At 40.3% G+C, this 16,805-nt stretch overlaps 1 pseudogene; it reads left to right on the plus strand.

The window, feature by feature from the left end:
• The first annotated feature begins 10,951 nt into the window (after window positions 1-10,951).
• Window positions 10,952-13,317, plus strand: LOC113051401 (high choriolytic enzyme 2-like; annotated as a pseudogene).
• Window positions 13,318-16,805: the final 3,488 nt, after the last annotated feature.

The following is a 16,805-nucleotide window of genomic DNA, read 5'->3' on the forward strand; positions in this document are numbered from 1 at the left end:
CAAGAAATTACTGTTTTCACCAGACAGTAAAAGAAATGGACACAGCGACCCCATTGGATTCAACGGAGACAAGGGCAGTCAATTAGAAGCACGCACTTCCTGGGGGTCGAGCGTACTGTGCAGACTCAAACTGAGCTTGATGACGTAGATGTCACGTGAGCAACCTGTCTGACAATTGTAAGTCTTCTAATAGCTGTGCCAAGAGAAATCTGAATCACCCACTGAATATTGCAGAGAAGGTGAGCATGAACAGTAGCAAATTTTGGTATTCTGATGAATTATCTCCCTTGACTTTATGCCTCCACGTCCCCCCGATTGCCTCATAGACAGTAAAAGATTGTCTGTGAGCTTCTCCTCCTGTCCATACGTTAATTTCTCTACTGTGCGACAGAGAGTCGCAGGTTATGACGCAATCGTTAGATCCACAGGAGCTGCTGAAACAGTTCTACTCCACCATCATTGAATCCATCCTCTGCACTTGAGTAACTGTCTGGTTCAGCTCAGCTTCAAAATCGGACCTCAGAAGACTAGAGAGGGTACTCCGGACTGCTGAGGGAATCATCGGTACAACCCTCCCTTCTATTCAAGAACTGTACTTATTCAGAGTGAGCAAAAGGGCTGGGAAAATCTCTCTGGACCCCTTACATCCAGTACACTCCCTCTTTGAACTATTGCCATCTGGTCGACGCTACAGAGCACTGAGCACCAGAACGACCAGACACAGAAGCAGTTTCTTCCCTCAGGCAATCCATCTAATGAACAGTTGATAAGATCTGTGGATTATTATGTGTAACACATACTTAGTGTACACTTAAATTTTGCACATAATATACCTGTACATACATAACTACTTTTTGTATTATACCTGCCCACAATTGTCAATTTGCATATTGTCATTCCTTACCTACTAATTTGTATTTTTTGTATTTTTTTATTCTTTCATTATGTGTTTTATGTTCTGTCGCTGTCATTCTGTTGAACTGCAGAGCTTCTATCACGAAGACAAATTCCTCGTATGTGTAAACATACCTGGCAATAAAGCTAATTCTAATTCTGATTCTGTTTATTAGCCTATTTTTACAAAAACTGCTTCTACAAGGCCATAGCGTAATGTAATGGAGCCTTTTATACATTTTCGTTTTTCTGTAGAAATAATGAATGGACAAATGGAGTCTTAGCGCCTCAGATGTAAAGTTATTCGCTGTCAAGGTGACGCCAAAATGAATGGGAGTCAATGGAATGCTAACAGCAGGTGGGGGTCTGCTAGCCAATGGCGGCGCCCAGGGCTGCTTCAATAAAATATGAAACCCTGCCCCCCTGGTTTTCACGCAAATAATAACTGAGCTTCTTGTTCCCACAATGCAAAGTGCAATTCAAAAATACAGAAAAACATCTGTAAAAACCAAATGTGGAAAATTCCTTCTAATTATTGCAGTATATTGTACTGTATTTTTACAAAAAAAATTTTTTTTTTACAGTGTATATGGTAGTTGCAAATCTTCTCAATGAGGGTGGAGAAGCATTTGCTGTTAAATGCTGCAAAAAGTCACTAAAGTTTGTATTTTTAAGCAGAAACAGGAGATTATACCATTTATGATTTTTAACATGACTGAATACTATTTTTATATATTTTTATTCACTGTAATAGGGCAGGAGCACAACTTTGACAAAATCAAGACTAACAGCCTATCTTCTCTGGATAACCACCCCCCAAAGAAAAATGTGAAAAAAGTGTTGTGACATCTAGAGGTTTGCCTCTGGAATGTGTTTGATTACCCGAGTGTGTGTGTGTGTGTGTTTATGTGATTCCAGGTTTGCCTTCTCCAGGAACAAACAGCCAACCATCATCCCTATTCCTTTCAGTAACGTGTATACTGGGCAAGCTGAGAAAATGAGTTCAAATGATATTCTGCGTATTAACAGACTCTTCTGCAGTATGTTTTAAGTCCTTCCTTCTCCTTTTATTTCATTTAAAATAACATTTTTAAATCTTTGTCTGTTTATCTAGGTTACCTTGATAAACAAATGCATTCATATTTTTTACTGTGTACAAATTTTTTTCAGAATGCACAGACAGGAGCTTGTGTGTTATCAGACTTCGAAAACTGGGTTGACGTTTCACATATAGGTGATTTAAAGAAGCCAAAATACTTTACAAATTCAGTTTAGGTGTTTTTGATTAGCATAATTTTAGAGTTGGGTCTGTTTTTAATTATCAAGTGAGGGTTACAACTTTTCAGGTAGTCTGGCATGTAGATGAGTGAAAATTAGCTAAAACTTAACATAACATTACTCTTCCTCTGACTCATGGTTTGTTTACCAGTTTGTAAGGTTGCTAACCCCTAACAGAGCCATATATAGTTTCTTCTACACCGAGAGGTTGTGCAAGGTCCTCTTTTTTGAAATGAGGATCTGTTAAATGGTGAAATATGGTGTAGCAAATGTTTCAGAGAAATATTTAGAGATTCAAGTTTTACATAAAAAAGACAGATTTAATTTGCTAGATTTCCTAAAATTTCTAAGTTCGTTTTATTCAAGTTCATTGTTTTTATTAGAAAAAATGTTGTGTGAATTTGTGTTATTTGCAAAGTTGTGTGAATGTGACTAATTATATTAAGCTTAACTCAGACCACAAATGCAAGAAAAGAGACGAATGAGTGTGTATCAGAATAACTTGGTGTGCCATTTTTATTGTCAGATTAATGTGCAATAAAATAGACTCTGCGCATCACTAACATTACAGCTGGTGTGTACATAACCATAAAAATATAAAACTCGCCACATAACCATAAAAATATAAAATATAACTAAACATTACACTATACAATATATTCATAACACAGTACCTTTTATAGTGCGTGTAACCATACAGCCTATGAAGTGCATGCACTCAATCTCTGTAGTGCACGGCACCACTATGCTAGCATTTAGCTTAGCATAATTAAATCATTAGGATCCAAACAGGGATGAATTTAGAAGCTACAAAACACTTAAATTTTTTCCCTATTTAAAACGGTTACATGAGTAGTTACACGAGTAAGTATGGTGACACAAAATAAACAGTGATGATTTGCTAAGCGGATAAATGATGACTTTAATGTATGGTGGAAGAGCATTTTGCAGCTTCGACCTCGGCGCAGTAATATCATCACTCCTGAAAACTCCCCCTTCCCGTCTACCTCTCCTTCTAACATCTGTCAATACAACCAACGTGTTTGTAGAGAAAAATATATTTTCGAACAACTTTTGAGAGCATTGTCAACTTTTAATCTTTGGCGACTTCTACATTCATCTGGACAAGTCTTATGCTACATACTTCCATTCACTCCTTGTGTCATTCAATCTCAAACGAATTACCCCTACACACACGCATGAATCAGGCAACCAACTTGTCTTAATTTACACATTATTGTACTGCAGACAACATTGTGGTTAAACACTACATATTTCTGACCATTTCTCCATTACATTTAAACTACATTTTGCTACCTGTATGCCACCAACCCCTATACCACTTACTTTTAGATGAAACCTACACTCTCTTTCCCCCTCCCATCTTTTTTTTCCGTAGTATCCTCCTTTCTTCCCTCACTTACCCATTTCTCATCTCTGGAAGTGAATGCAACAACTGACACTTTATGCTCTACTTTAACTTCTTGTCTAGATGATATTTGTCCTCTCTCCTCCAGGCCAGCACAGCCTGCCCCTTCTAACCCCGATTATCCGATATTCTTCATGAGCATTGGACCAAACTCAGGGCAGCAGAGAGAAAATGGTGCAAATCAAAAGATCTGTCAGACCTGAGTATATATCAATCTTTGCTTTCGTCTTTCTCTGCTGAAGTCCATACTGCCAAATCTTCATACTTCTACAACAAGATCAACAGTGCCCCAGACACACGTAATCTCTTCAAAGCATTCATTTCTCTCCTCTTTCCCCCTCCACCACCTCCCATCACTTCTACAACAGCCATTGATTTTGCCACATACTCCACAGACAAAACCAGGACAGTCAATTCTCAGCCCAGCACACAAAGGACTTCAAACAAATCACACCCACCACTAAAACTCCCATCTTCTCCTTGTGTCCCCTCACTGAGCCAGAAGTATCAAAACTTCTCCTCTCCAGCCACCCTACAACATGCCCTCTAGACCCAATCCCTTCACACCTCCTCCAAGCAATCTCCCCTACACTTTTACCAGCACTCACACACATCATCAACACATCTCTCCTCACAGGCCCCTTCCCCACTGCATTCAAGCAGGCTCATGTAATCCCTGTCATGATTCTGCCCTCGTGTCCTTGATTTTTCCTAGTCTTGAGGCAGGATCATGACAGGCCCGTGTTTGTGTACAAGCACATGGCCTTGCCTTTGGGCCATGTGCTTGTGTTGTCTCGTTCCCTTGCCCCGCCCCCCTTGTTATCCTAGTCTTGTCGTGATTGTCCTATCTGTGTCACCTGTCGTGTCTTAATTGTTCCCCCTATTTAGATCTCCTAGTGTGCTCTGTCTTGTGTTGGTTCATTGTGATTGTACCTCATATGTGATTGTTCCACTGAGATTGTTCCACATTTGTGATTGTGCTGTACCTCTGAAGTCCTTGTATTACCGTGAGTGTTTGGTTGTAGTTAGTGTTAAGAGTTTGTTTGTCATGTCAATCCTGTCCTGTTAAGTTGTTTAGTTTCCGCCCTAGCTGTTGTTTTGCCCCTCGTGGGTTTTGTTTTCCCCTTTTTGTATTAAATAAACCCTGTGTGTTGTGATCCCTGTCTGCACTTGAGTTCCTCCCTTGCCAACCCTGACAGAATGAACCGACCATCAAGGAACTCAGCAGGCAGGAGGGCCTCCGAGCTGCAGCGACAGGCGGTGTTCCGGAGGCAGTGCTGGATGTCATCCCCCACCGACAGGAAGGGGGTCACCCTCCCATACTCGCCCGAGGGGGAGTGGATCCTCCAAAATTATGCCCGGCTGTGGGAGAGCCTCTCCCAGGAGGAGCCACAGAGGTCCCCTCCACCTACCCAGCTGCCAACAATTCCAGAGGGTCGTGTCCTGGCCATGGCAACCCTGGGGGATCAGGCAAGTCCCTCCCAGAATCCTGAGGCACCTCCCACTACCTTCAGTCTCCCCAACAAGCGAGGGAGACGGTTTTCGTGGGAGTCAGCCTCGGAATCGTTGGCGTCAGAGTCCGCCCTGCCTGAGACCGAACTTCCCCAACCTGTCTCTGTCCCAGCTGTGACCTCTGCACCGCGGCCTAGGAGGAAGAGGAGGAAGAAGGGGTCTCCCGGTCCTGCGACTCGGTCTCCTCCTGCAGCGGTGAGCGTGCCAGCAGCGGTGAGCGTGCCAGCAGCGGTGAGCGTGCCCGAGCCAGCAGCGGTGACCCTTGAACCCAAACCGGCAAATAAGAGAACTGTTTTCAAGTCTGCAGTCGTGAAGGCGGAGGAGAGAGCCGCGGCCGACTCTGCAGCAGAAACTCTACTACAGTCTGTCTCATCTCGTAAGGAGATGCCGGTTATCATAGCTGCTAAAGCCTTGTCTGATTATTTGTCTCGTCTTGTCCAGATCCTAGAAGTCCCTGCCAGTCCTGTCTTGTCCCCAGAAATCCCGAGTGTCCAGCCGTTGTCTCCCCATGTCCTGTTGTCTCCCCGTGCCCAGTAGATGTTGTCTCCCCGTGCCCAGTAGATGTTGTCTCCCTGCGTTCAGCTGTTGTCTCCCCGCGTCCCGTAAGTGTTGCCCCGCGTCCTGTGTCTGCTCCTGTCATGTCCTCTGTCAGTTGTCCCGAGACCCCTCACCACCCAGACCTGCCCGGACCCCTCGTCGTCAGCCTTGGTCCCGTCCTCCTAAGACTCCTGCTCCACCCACCCACCCTGGTCTGTCCCCCATGAACTTTGTGGTCCCGCCTCCTCCCCTTCACTTTTTTTTTTTTTTTTTTTTTTTTTTTTTTTTTATTTGTCACCCTAACCCTGCCATTGTGTATTCATGTTTGCCGTTGTTATTATTTGTCATGTCTTGTTGGTTTGTGTCTGTGTCCCAGTCTGTCATGTCCCATGTTTGATGTTCCCTTGAGGAGCGTCTGGAAGCCGCTCCTTAAGGGAGGGGTTCTGTCATGATTCTGCCCTCGTGTCCTTGATTTTTCCTAGTTTTGAGGCAGGATCATGACAGACCCGTGTTTTGTGTACAAGCACATGGCCTTGCCTTTGGGCCATGTGCTTGTGTTGTCTCGTTCCCTTGCCCCGCCCCCCTTGTTATCCTAGTCTTGTCGTGATTGTCCTATCTGTGTCACCTGTCGTGTCTTAATTGTTCCCCTATTTAGATCTCCTAGTGTGCTCTGTCTTGCATCGGTTCATTGTGATTGTACCTCATATGTGATTGTTCCACTGAGATTGTTCCACATTTGTGATTGTGCTGTACCTCTGAAGTCCTTGTATTACCGTGAGTGTTAAGAGTTTGTTTGTCATGTCAATCCAGTCCTGTTAAGTTGTTTAGTTTCTGCCCTAGCTGTTGTTTTCCCCCTCGTGGGTTTTGTTTTCCCCTTTTTGTATTAAATAAATCCTGTGTTGTGATCCCTGTCTGCACTTGAGTTCCTCCCTTGCCAACCCTGACAATCCCACTGCTCAAAAAAAACCCTACATTAAACACTTCACTTACAGTTAGCTACAGACCCTTGAAAAAGTTGTTTTTAACCAGATATCATTGTTTATCTCACAGAAATACAAACTGGATTCTAATCAGTCAGGTTTCAGGAGTGGCCATTCAACGGAGACTGCACTACTATCAGTCATGAAAGCCCTGCGGATTGCAAAAGCTGATTCCAAATCATTAGTTTTTATTCTGCTGGATCTATCTACTGCTTTTGACACTGTTAATCATCAGATCCTTCTGTCTGCCCTCTCATCACTGGGCATCACAGGGTCCACTTTGCTGGTTTGAATCCTATATCACTGGTAGGTCTTTCAGGGTGGCTTGGGGAGGGGAGTTATCCAAAGTACATCAACTTGTCACTGGGGTTCCTCAGGGATCAGTTCTTGGACCCTTCCTCTTCTCCACATACACGACACCATTGGGTCTCATCATATAGGCACATGGCTTCTCCTACTATTGCTATGCTGATGACACACAGCTCTCTTTAATTTCAACCAGATGATCCAACGGTAACTGCAAGGATCTCAGCCTGCCTGGTGACATCTCAGCTTGGATGATAGAATATCACTTAGAGCCAAACCTGGCTAAGACTGAGCTTCTTGTCTTCCCTGCCACTCCATCTCTACATCCTCTCCAGAAATCTGTGAGTCGCTAGTGAGCGACGCCACATGGTACCATCACAGAGCGGCTCAAAATCACTTTCCAGAACATTCTCTTTCACCATTCCTGGCAGTTGGAATGATCTTCCCACCCCTATCTGGAATGCTGCATCCCTGGCAATTTTCAAGCGACAGCTCTTTTGAAGCTACTTCACTTCATCATAAGCTATATTTATTCCTTCTCTTTGTAACTTGAACTTATTTGAACAATGTCTAAAACTTGGTATTACAAGCACTTCCTATGTCTGTTTGCCTCTTTAAGAAGAGTCGTTTTATGAATCCCCCAACTTTAAGTCGCTTTGAATAAAAGCATCTGCAAAGTGACTAAATCTAATTGTAGAGAAAGAAAGAGAAAGAGAGGGAGGTGTTTAAATTCCTGATTGTATTTGTTTTATGGAATTTAGATTAAAAATTTAAGTGAATTTGCAGTTTAATAGTAAAAAACATTCTCTCTTTTTGTGAACTTAAACAATTTAAGTGCATAAATGGCAATCTCTTATGTTGCAAATGATTATTTAAAATTAAAAAATTTTTAGTAGTGGCAGCTAATGTTTGTGTTGGTGTGAAGAATAGGAGAGTATAGTAGACATATTTTACATTAGTTTAATCTTTAAATAACTATAATAAATATACAATTGTTGATTGTTAGTTCATAGTAGTTCAAAATGTGTTAACATATTCTGGCTGAGAGTTAGTTTGGCACACGTACATTTTTCTAAAAAGTCATCTAAGGTTTGTGCAGTGTCTATTGAAATATTTCAACATACTCTTTAAGAAGAAAAGGTTAATCAAATGACTCAACATCTGGTTAACAGTAAACCAAAGACATAAAAGCTTCCTCTTTGTAAACCAGGTTTGTGGTCTGCTTTAGGGACAAACTGCAGTTTGGAAATGCTATTGCTGCTGTTTCACACAGCTTACACCATAAAGATAAGAATAATGGTTGATTGTGTTGCTGTCATAATAATTATACAGATACCTACAAAAAAAATAAAATAAATAAAATGAGTAGTAGTATGTAAATTAGATTATATTAAATCAGAATGTTTTTCCATGAGTGGGTAGACAAAAGAAATAAATATTATTTCACTCTTATTTCACTTTTATTTCATTACAAACACCACTGCGTATAATTTCTCAGATACAAATAACATTAAAATATGTTATTTTGTTTCTACGTTTTAAAATAAAAGATGAAAAAATATATGTATTATATCAATAATAATATATCTGAGTAGTTTTTTAATAGATTGTAATCTTCTTTGATATAATATATATATTATATAATGTTGGCACCAACAGGCTTGTGGGCAGCGGATCAACATATAGCGCAGTGCCTTTTGAGTTTGCTTGTGGACCTCTCCTGATCCCGTCCCACTCTCTCTCTCTCTCACACACACTTCACTTTCTGTCTTACACAGTCCTATCATAATGAAAGCAAAACCGGTATTTAAAAAAAATATAATGTAAGATTTTAATGATTCCACTTAAGTCGGACATTAAATGTGCAAAAAAAAAAAAAAAAAAAAAAAAATATATATATATATATATATATATATATATATATATATAAATCAATAATGTCTACTGGTTACACACAAAATGGAAAATGTCAAAACAGAGTCACAAATAACTAATTTTTAACACAACTAAAATTCTAATAACCAGTTTCTGGCACCGTTGGGTCATTTTTATTTATTTATTAATTATCCCTACTTGGAATTTGTCATCTGCATTTAACCCTTCCAAGTGCACACATATAGCAGTGAGAAAAGGAAAAGACATGATGTGTGGCCAAGTATGGTGACCTATACTTGGAATTTGTGCTCTGCATTTCACCTATCCAAATGCACACACACAACAGTAAACAAACACACACACACACACACACACACACCTAGAGCAGTGGGCAGCCAAGGTCTCACCTTGGTCATGGTATTGAGGGTGGAGCAGGCCCGGTGGCAGAAGGTGGGACATCCCTGTGCCACACCTTCATACCATGGGGAACGGTCAGACTTGAGTTTAGGGTTTATTATCTTACTCATAAAACTGCCTGCTGTAGAATCTGCTTGCTTTTAGATTGAAAAGCTGCTCACAAACTCTGTTTTCTTCATAATAATATACATAACAATTGTTTGTCAAACAATCGAGTATATCTTCTTCTTTGGAAAGCATCAAATAATTTTACAATGGATTTTCTCAGAGGTGAGCAATGTAGCCAATCACAGACATGTTTGTTGACTTCTAAACAGTAATGGCCAATCAGAGGTGTTTAGGCTGGAATACACGAAATCACCGCTCCAGTCACCGGTTTTTTGTTTTGTGCTGAGTTCTTCTGTCATGCTTGGGACTTTTTTTTTCTAACAAAGACATTTAAAAGATTCATCCTGTAGTCACGTGCATTGTATTTTTATTTATTTATTTTATTCAAACTTTGTCAGACCCCCGATTCGGCCCCCCTAAAAAACATAAAAGCCCCCCCTCCCCCAAGTCGTGGGGTGGAGAGAGCACTGGACATTCACTTCCTCCACACACAATTTCTGCCAGACCTGAGACTTCAACATGCAACCATTTGGGTTAAGTCCGACTCTCTAACCATTAGGCCACCACTGCCCCCAAGTAGTGAATACACACACACAAACACACACACACTGCCACACTCACACATACAGAGCCCAGCACCTCAGTTTTACGAGTATTGAGGGTGGAATACAGCATTCACTCCACCCACCTTTATTTCCTGCTACTACTTGGAATTCATATCAGAACACTCAGAACACTTTACAGTTGGTTGAAGCAGACCGGAAACTGAGGTGTGTAAGAGCACTTGATATGGGCAGATGGCAGTTGTGACCTAATGGTTAGGGAGTCAGACTTGTAACCTGGAGGTTGTGGGTTCGATTCTGTTGGTGGGGGGAGTGAATGAACCCACAACTCAATACCCTCTTCCACCCTCAATACCCACTCTCAGCTTGACGCCACACTCTGCATTCACGACAAAATGGCATTGGCAGTGGGTAAACAAGTGAAGAAAGTAAAAAAATAAAACGTGCAAAACACTGAACCCCATTGCTCCTGGGGGCCGCTGCAAAACCTACCTACTACTATTGTAGTGTGAGTTCACAATGTGTGCGTTCACTACTCACTGTTGTGTGTGTGCACTTGGATGGGTTAAATGCAGAGCACAAATTCCTAGTATGTGTAACTGTACTTGGCTACACATCATGTCACTCCCAATATGAAATTACAATGATTATTGCAGACTTTTGAAGTTTTGCTGTCAAAGAATGTAGTAAGTCATATACTAGGTTTGTTAATACTTTGGTAATCTCAAATTTACCAATATCAAATAATGCATAATAACAGATCAATTCTATAATTAATATATAGAAATAAATAATTTCATAATTTAATGCATAAAATTATAGTTCCATACATTGTCAAGAGTCATATAGAAAAAGGGTCTACCTCCTCTTGTGGATAACCACACATCCATTCACCTAATGTATTCCCACCTTGAAATAATAATTTACTACATTACAAAAGAAATAAAAATAATGCATTGAAAACTGAATTACTCTGCTTTTGTGGTAATTTGCAAGTGGATTTATGAAAGCAGGATTACGGCACAGTAAAAAAGGAAGTTAAGGCTCTCAGAAGACTATATAAGTCCCAGCTCTGTTTGGTCCATGACGGTTTCTAAGAAAGCTCTCATCATGTATCTGTTGGTGGTGGTCATCTCTCTTCTGCTGAGCTCTGTTCCTGCGAAGAGTCGTCCTGTTGAGGTGAGAACTAAATCTCTGAAATGGAAAATTATATCATCAGCAGCTTTCCATTGGGAGCATTTATTGTTTCTAATATACATGTGTTTAAAATCCATAAACAGGATTTCATCGAAAATATTTCTAGGAAGACTGGTAAGATGAACAAAAAGAAAAAGATACTAACTTGCAATTTTGTAGTGTATTATTATTAATTTACTGTTTCATGTCTCAGGTAACATCACTGAGAAAGATGATATGCCACTGCCAAATATAATTGAGACCGACCAAGGTAAGAGGTTGAAAGCTATATTATTTAATACTATAGACACATCTTTTGTGTAGCAGTTCACAGAATATTCCTCGGCTTCTGTCATCCTTAAAAAAAATTGTATTATTAGAATCAACAGACTGAATTATTTTGTGCATTATACTATACCCCACAGGACAAGGAATATATGGGCCCTCGATCACGTTTGGAGACATCGCCGTACCAACAGGGTTGCAGAATGCAGATCCGTGCACAGCTCGTGGATGCAAATGGAGGAGAAGCAAAGATAAACTAGTCTATGTGCCCTACGTGATCTCCAACCAGTACTGTAAGTGACAACGATCGCTGATTTTAATTTGTATCTCATTTGTGTCACATGTTCTGTTTAAGAGTTTACTCTTGCTACAGCTCCAGAAGAAGTGCAAGTGATTAAACAAGGCTTAGACTCCTTTACGGGCATTTCCTGCATTCGATTCGTACCACATGATGGGCAGAGGGACTTTCTCCACATACAATCTGATTCTGGGTAAATCTCTGGATTTAGGGCTTCTTTTTGTCCCATTTCTGTATATATAGTAAATGTGCTTTCCCCAAACATAAATATACAAGCTGATTGCTGATGTGTTATGTGTGATCCACAGATGCTATTCATATTTGGGGCGCCAAGGTGGAGGACAGACTGTTTCTCTACAGCGTCGTGGATGTGTCTATGATTATATTGTTCAGCACGAGCTCCTTCATGCTCTCGGGTTCCATCATGAACAGAACCGCAGCGACCGTGACAAACACATCAGAATCCTTTTTCAGAACATCATACCTCGTAAGTTTCTTTAGAAAAAAACTAAGATAATAAAGAACAAAGATTTTAAAAAAAATACTAAAATAGATAATACATGTTACATTTAGTCAAAATAATTGCAGTCTAGATTCAATTACACTGTGTATTTACCTGGTTTACATTTATAGTCTTTAATACTTTTCTGTGCACTGTAACAGAACAGGAGCACAATTTCAAAAAAGAAGAACCAATAATCTGGGAACCCCCTATGACTACAACTCTGTGATGCACTATTCAAGGTAAGTGTTCTTGTAGTTCAGTGCAAATTTTATTATTTATTTATTTATTTATTTATTTGGGATATGCTAAAAACTTCATCATCAGAGCTTACTGTTGCTTCTTTATTTGTGTGGTTTTAGGTATGCTTTCTCCAAGAACAACGAGCCAACTATGATTCCCATTCCTGATAGGAATGCTGTGATTGGGGAAGCTCGAAAAAATGAGCCCCAATGACATCCGGCGGCTTAACAGACTCTACTGTCGTATGTCAAACCTTTACTATCATTTGAATTAAAACAGCTTGCTCTGCTGAAAACACCACCTTGTTTACATGCTGTTCACTAGCAAGACTTTCCTGGGGCAAGTTGCATAAACTTAAACTTAAAACAGAGTCTTAAGTACAAATTTGACCAACTAACTGTTAGCCAAGGAGTAAAAATCTATTTTTGGATTCAGCTAATCTATGCTTTTATGTAACTGAATATATATATATATATATATATATATATATATATAACCTTTAATGCAACTGGACCCTGGTCTACCAGAATGGTCTTTATCTGAATCTTGCAGGCTAAATTAGTAAAACAGGCTGGTGGTCTTCACAGTGAAATTTATAATTATTGTAACTCTTGTCATAACAAAGTCATGTCTTTCTTTTCATGTTCACTGCTATTTGTCCCCCCCAGGTTGAAGTGCTGCCAGACTGGATGAAGGATGTGTTTAATGACAGTGTTCATCTTCTTTTTTATCATCTTTTTTTGCACCACAGTTTCAAATTATTTTACTTATCTATCTTTTAAAATTCAGAGATCTTTTCAAATCATTTTACAAAGTTCCAGTATCAAAAGTTTGTAACAAATCAAAATGAGTGAGTAGTGTGAACTCAAAATGCAAATAAAGAAAGAAATAAATAAAAAATAACACTCCTATGATTGATTGCTTCTGTGACATAATTGTTCTTTATTAACAAACTTATGTTTATAACAGATATCTCTTATTTTGGCTTTTTGTAATTCTTTTGCAGTAGTGGTGAATGCAATCAAAATTTGTGTGTCCTTGTCTTGATATTAATATCAGTAGTTCATGCATAAGTAAGAACCAAGCACTACATCCATACTGTATGTTCTCAATACAAAGAGCAATTCCACATTTTCCAAATAATAGCAGCACCATCTTTATATGACATAGAAAAACCTACATAAATTAAACTTTCAACAATATAGATGATTATCTAATTATTATTCGCTGAATTCAAACAGTGTTTTATATAATCTATAATCTCATTCATTCACTGGTCACTGTAATTTACATTATTTCTGAGAAACAGAGATTATAATATTAATAAATAAAAACACTCAATGAACCACACGTTTTCTCAATCAAAATGTTTGGCTTTTACAGGGATAATAGACTCAAATATTGTAAATATTGTATATTTTGTGTAGTTCTTAAAAAGCTTTAAATAAAAAGGCATTTCCATATTTGGAATTAGACAGTGCACAAAACCAGATGTACTTCTTTACATTACATTACATTACAAATATTTGATGGGGTGTTAGCATTGCTTAGCTCACACGTATGAAAGAAATGGGATTTTGAGGAAGACACATGTAGGTACAGGAAATTATGCAATGTTGAGATATTAAATGCCCTATGAAGGCAAAAGATTCAATGAAGGGTGGAACTGAGAAAACATACTTTAAAGATTTTTATTTGTCCAGCCAAATTAAATATATAAAATACTGGAAATCAAGCATAAAATTGAAATTTACACATAAAACAATATTGAGCTCAAACTTGATTTTCAACCCTATTTTGATGTTACTGTATTTTGCCTTTGCATGGTCTGCAAAAAGTGAGAAGTCACACCAAGGCAAAAGGCAGAAACTTCCACATTATCAATACTTGGTGGCTGATCACCATTTATAAAATCATTATAGCTACACCTATATAAAATCTAGTTATCATGGATTATCTCATAGGCTATAACATATAATGTGACTATTAACTGTTTTTCTGACTGTGACAATCAGACAAAAAGTGAAACGTAACTGGATTCCATTTTGCAACCAATGTATTGGCAAGGTTTAACGGTTAAATATGATGTGGAAACTGTTTTCAACCAATGTACTGGCAAGGTTTACCGGTTAAATATGATGTGGAGACCATTTTCAACTAATGTATTGGCAAAGTTGGCTAACGGTTAAGCATGATGTGCATGGATAAAGTTTTGCAACCAATGTATTGGCAATGTTTACTAACGGTTAAACGTGATGTAAGTGAATACCATTTTGCAGCCAATGTATTTGCAATGTTTGCTAACATAAAACATTGCAAGACTTAGACTAATTTCATAGGACTTTTACATCGAATTGAAAAAAATAAATATCCTAGCCTAATGGGAAGACTTGATGTGAATGTTAGTAAGCAATAATACTTTTGTATTAAAAATTAATTTGCCATGAATTTTATTGGGTTACAAGAAAGAAAAAAAAACAATAAAAATGGAAACCTTTAAAGATTATCTGTGATTTATTTTTGTTGCTACATTATAGCGTTTGCTTGTTTGTTACATGGTGCAGTTAGATAGCGATTTGCATAATTTGTTTGTGTCATGAAAGTCATAATTAAAGGCATGGCTTGCCTCTGACACTGTCATCGTGTGAGGTGGGTGCGGCTTCAGCAACAAGCACCCGCCTTTTTGCCCATTTTCGATGATCTGGAACTGACGTGCGGTGCATGCTGTCCAGATGGCGATGGCCCATTCTGCCCAATTTGAGCTTCAAAAATGCTCTTCAGAAAACTACACATACTGTAGTATACTACAGATACTACGTCCATGTTTTTATACAGTGTATGGTACAAACACGGCAGACTTTAATGGACAGCAAAACAAGGCAGAATACCATAGGCTTTGCATGCTCAAAGCTGACCTCATACGTCATTCCCCCAGAACTACTTTGTTTACAACAGTGAGTGCAAGAGTACGGATCGATTAGATATACTTGTTTTTAATGGATGAGCTTTTTATTGAACTTCTCATGGACCGAGGGAGTGTAACACCTGCTAAGTTCCATAAAATGGCTTGTATGATCAAAGACAATTTTTTTGAATAACTGTGACGATTCGCGACCAGTGAAACACATGGAGAACGAGAGATCCAATCGCAGGTATGCATTATTGGGATAATCCAAATTCGTTGTCAGACATGCCAGGGTCAAAACCAGAAATGCAGTCCAAACAAAAACAAACAAACAAGAAAGTAATAGGAACGGGAACTCAGAATATGAGGAAGGACGAATCTCGGGAAGCGAGAATACTGTACATACGAAGGGTAAGGCCCATAGAAACAACAGGGAAAGATTGGTATTTATAAGGAGACTAATGACAATAGATTGTCTGCACCTGGTGCAATTAACTGGAGTGGAATTACTGGGAAGACAGGACCAGACTAAAGGAATTCTAGTGCCTAAGGGGAAGTGAGCCCACTAGTGGCCACCCAGGGAAACCGAGACTAGACAGCATGACATTACCCCCTCCTCACGGAGCAGCTACCAGATGCTCCACCTGAACCCACCACCTCCGTGTGGTCGGGACGGATGCCCCCCAGGGCGGAACAGAAGACCACTACATCCTTGTGGTCGAGGCCGGAATCCCCCAGGGCAGAGCAGAAGACCACCACAACCATGTGGTCAAGGCAGAAGTCCCCCAGGGCGGAGCAGAAGACCACCACAACCGTGTGGTCAGGGCGGAAGCCCCCCAGGGCAGAGCAGAAGACCACCACCTCTGTGTGGTTGGGACGGATGCCCCCCAGGGCGGAACCGAAGACCACCACATCCTTGTGGTCGAGGCCGGAGTTCCCCAGGGCGGAGCAGAAGACCACCACATCCTTGTGGTTGATGCAGAAAGCCCCCAGGGCAGAGCAGAAGGCCACCACATCCTTGTGGTCGAGGCCGAAGGCCCCCAGGGCGGAGCAGAAGACCACCACGTCCATGTGGTCGAACCAGATGCCCCCCAGGGCGGAGCAGGCGACCACCACATCCTTGTGGTCGAGGCAGAAAGCCCCCAGGGCAGAACAGAAGACCACCACATCCTTGTGGTCGAGGCCGAAGGCCCCCAGGGCGGAGCAGAAGACCACCACAATGTGCGGCCGGACCAACGGGAGGACGAAACTCTGGTAATTGAATTTGATGGGATGGTGACTTGCCTTTGTTCATGAAGATCAGTGGTGACTTGCCTTTGTTCATGAAGATCACTGGTGACTTGACTCAGTCCTTGAAGATCACTGGATGACTTGACTCTGTCCTTGAAGATCACCAGTGACTTGACTCTGTCCTTGAAGATCACCAGTGACTTGACTCAGTCCTTGAAGATCACCAGTGACTTGACTCAGTCCTTGAAGATCACCAGTGACTTGACT

This window comes from Carassius auratus, chromosome 32, assembly GCF_003368295.1.
Source record: "Carassius auratus strain Wakin chromosome 32, ASM336829v1, whole genome shotgun sequence".
Taxonomy (NCBI): Eukaryota; Metazoa; Chordata; class Actinopteri; order Cypriniformes; family Cyprinidae; genus Carassius; species Carassius auratus.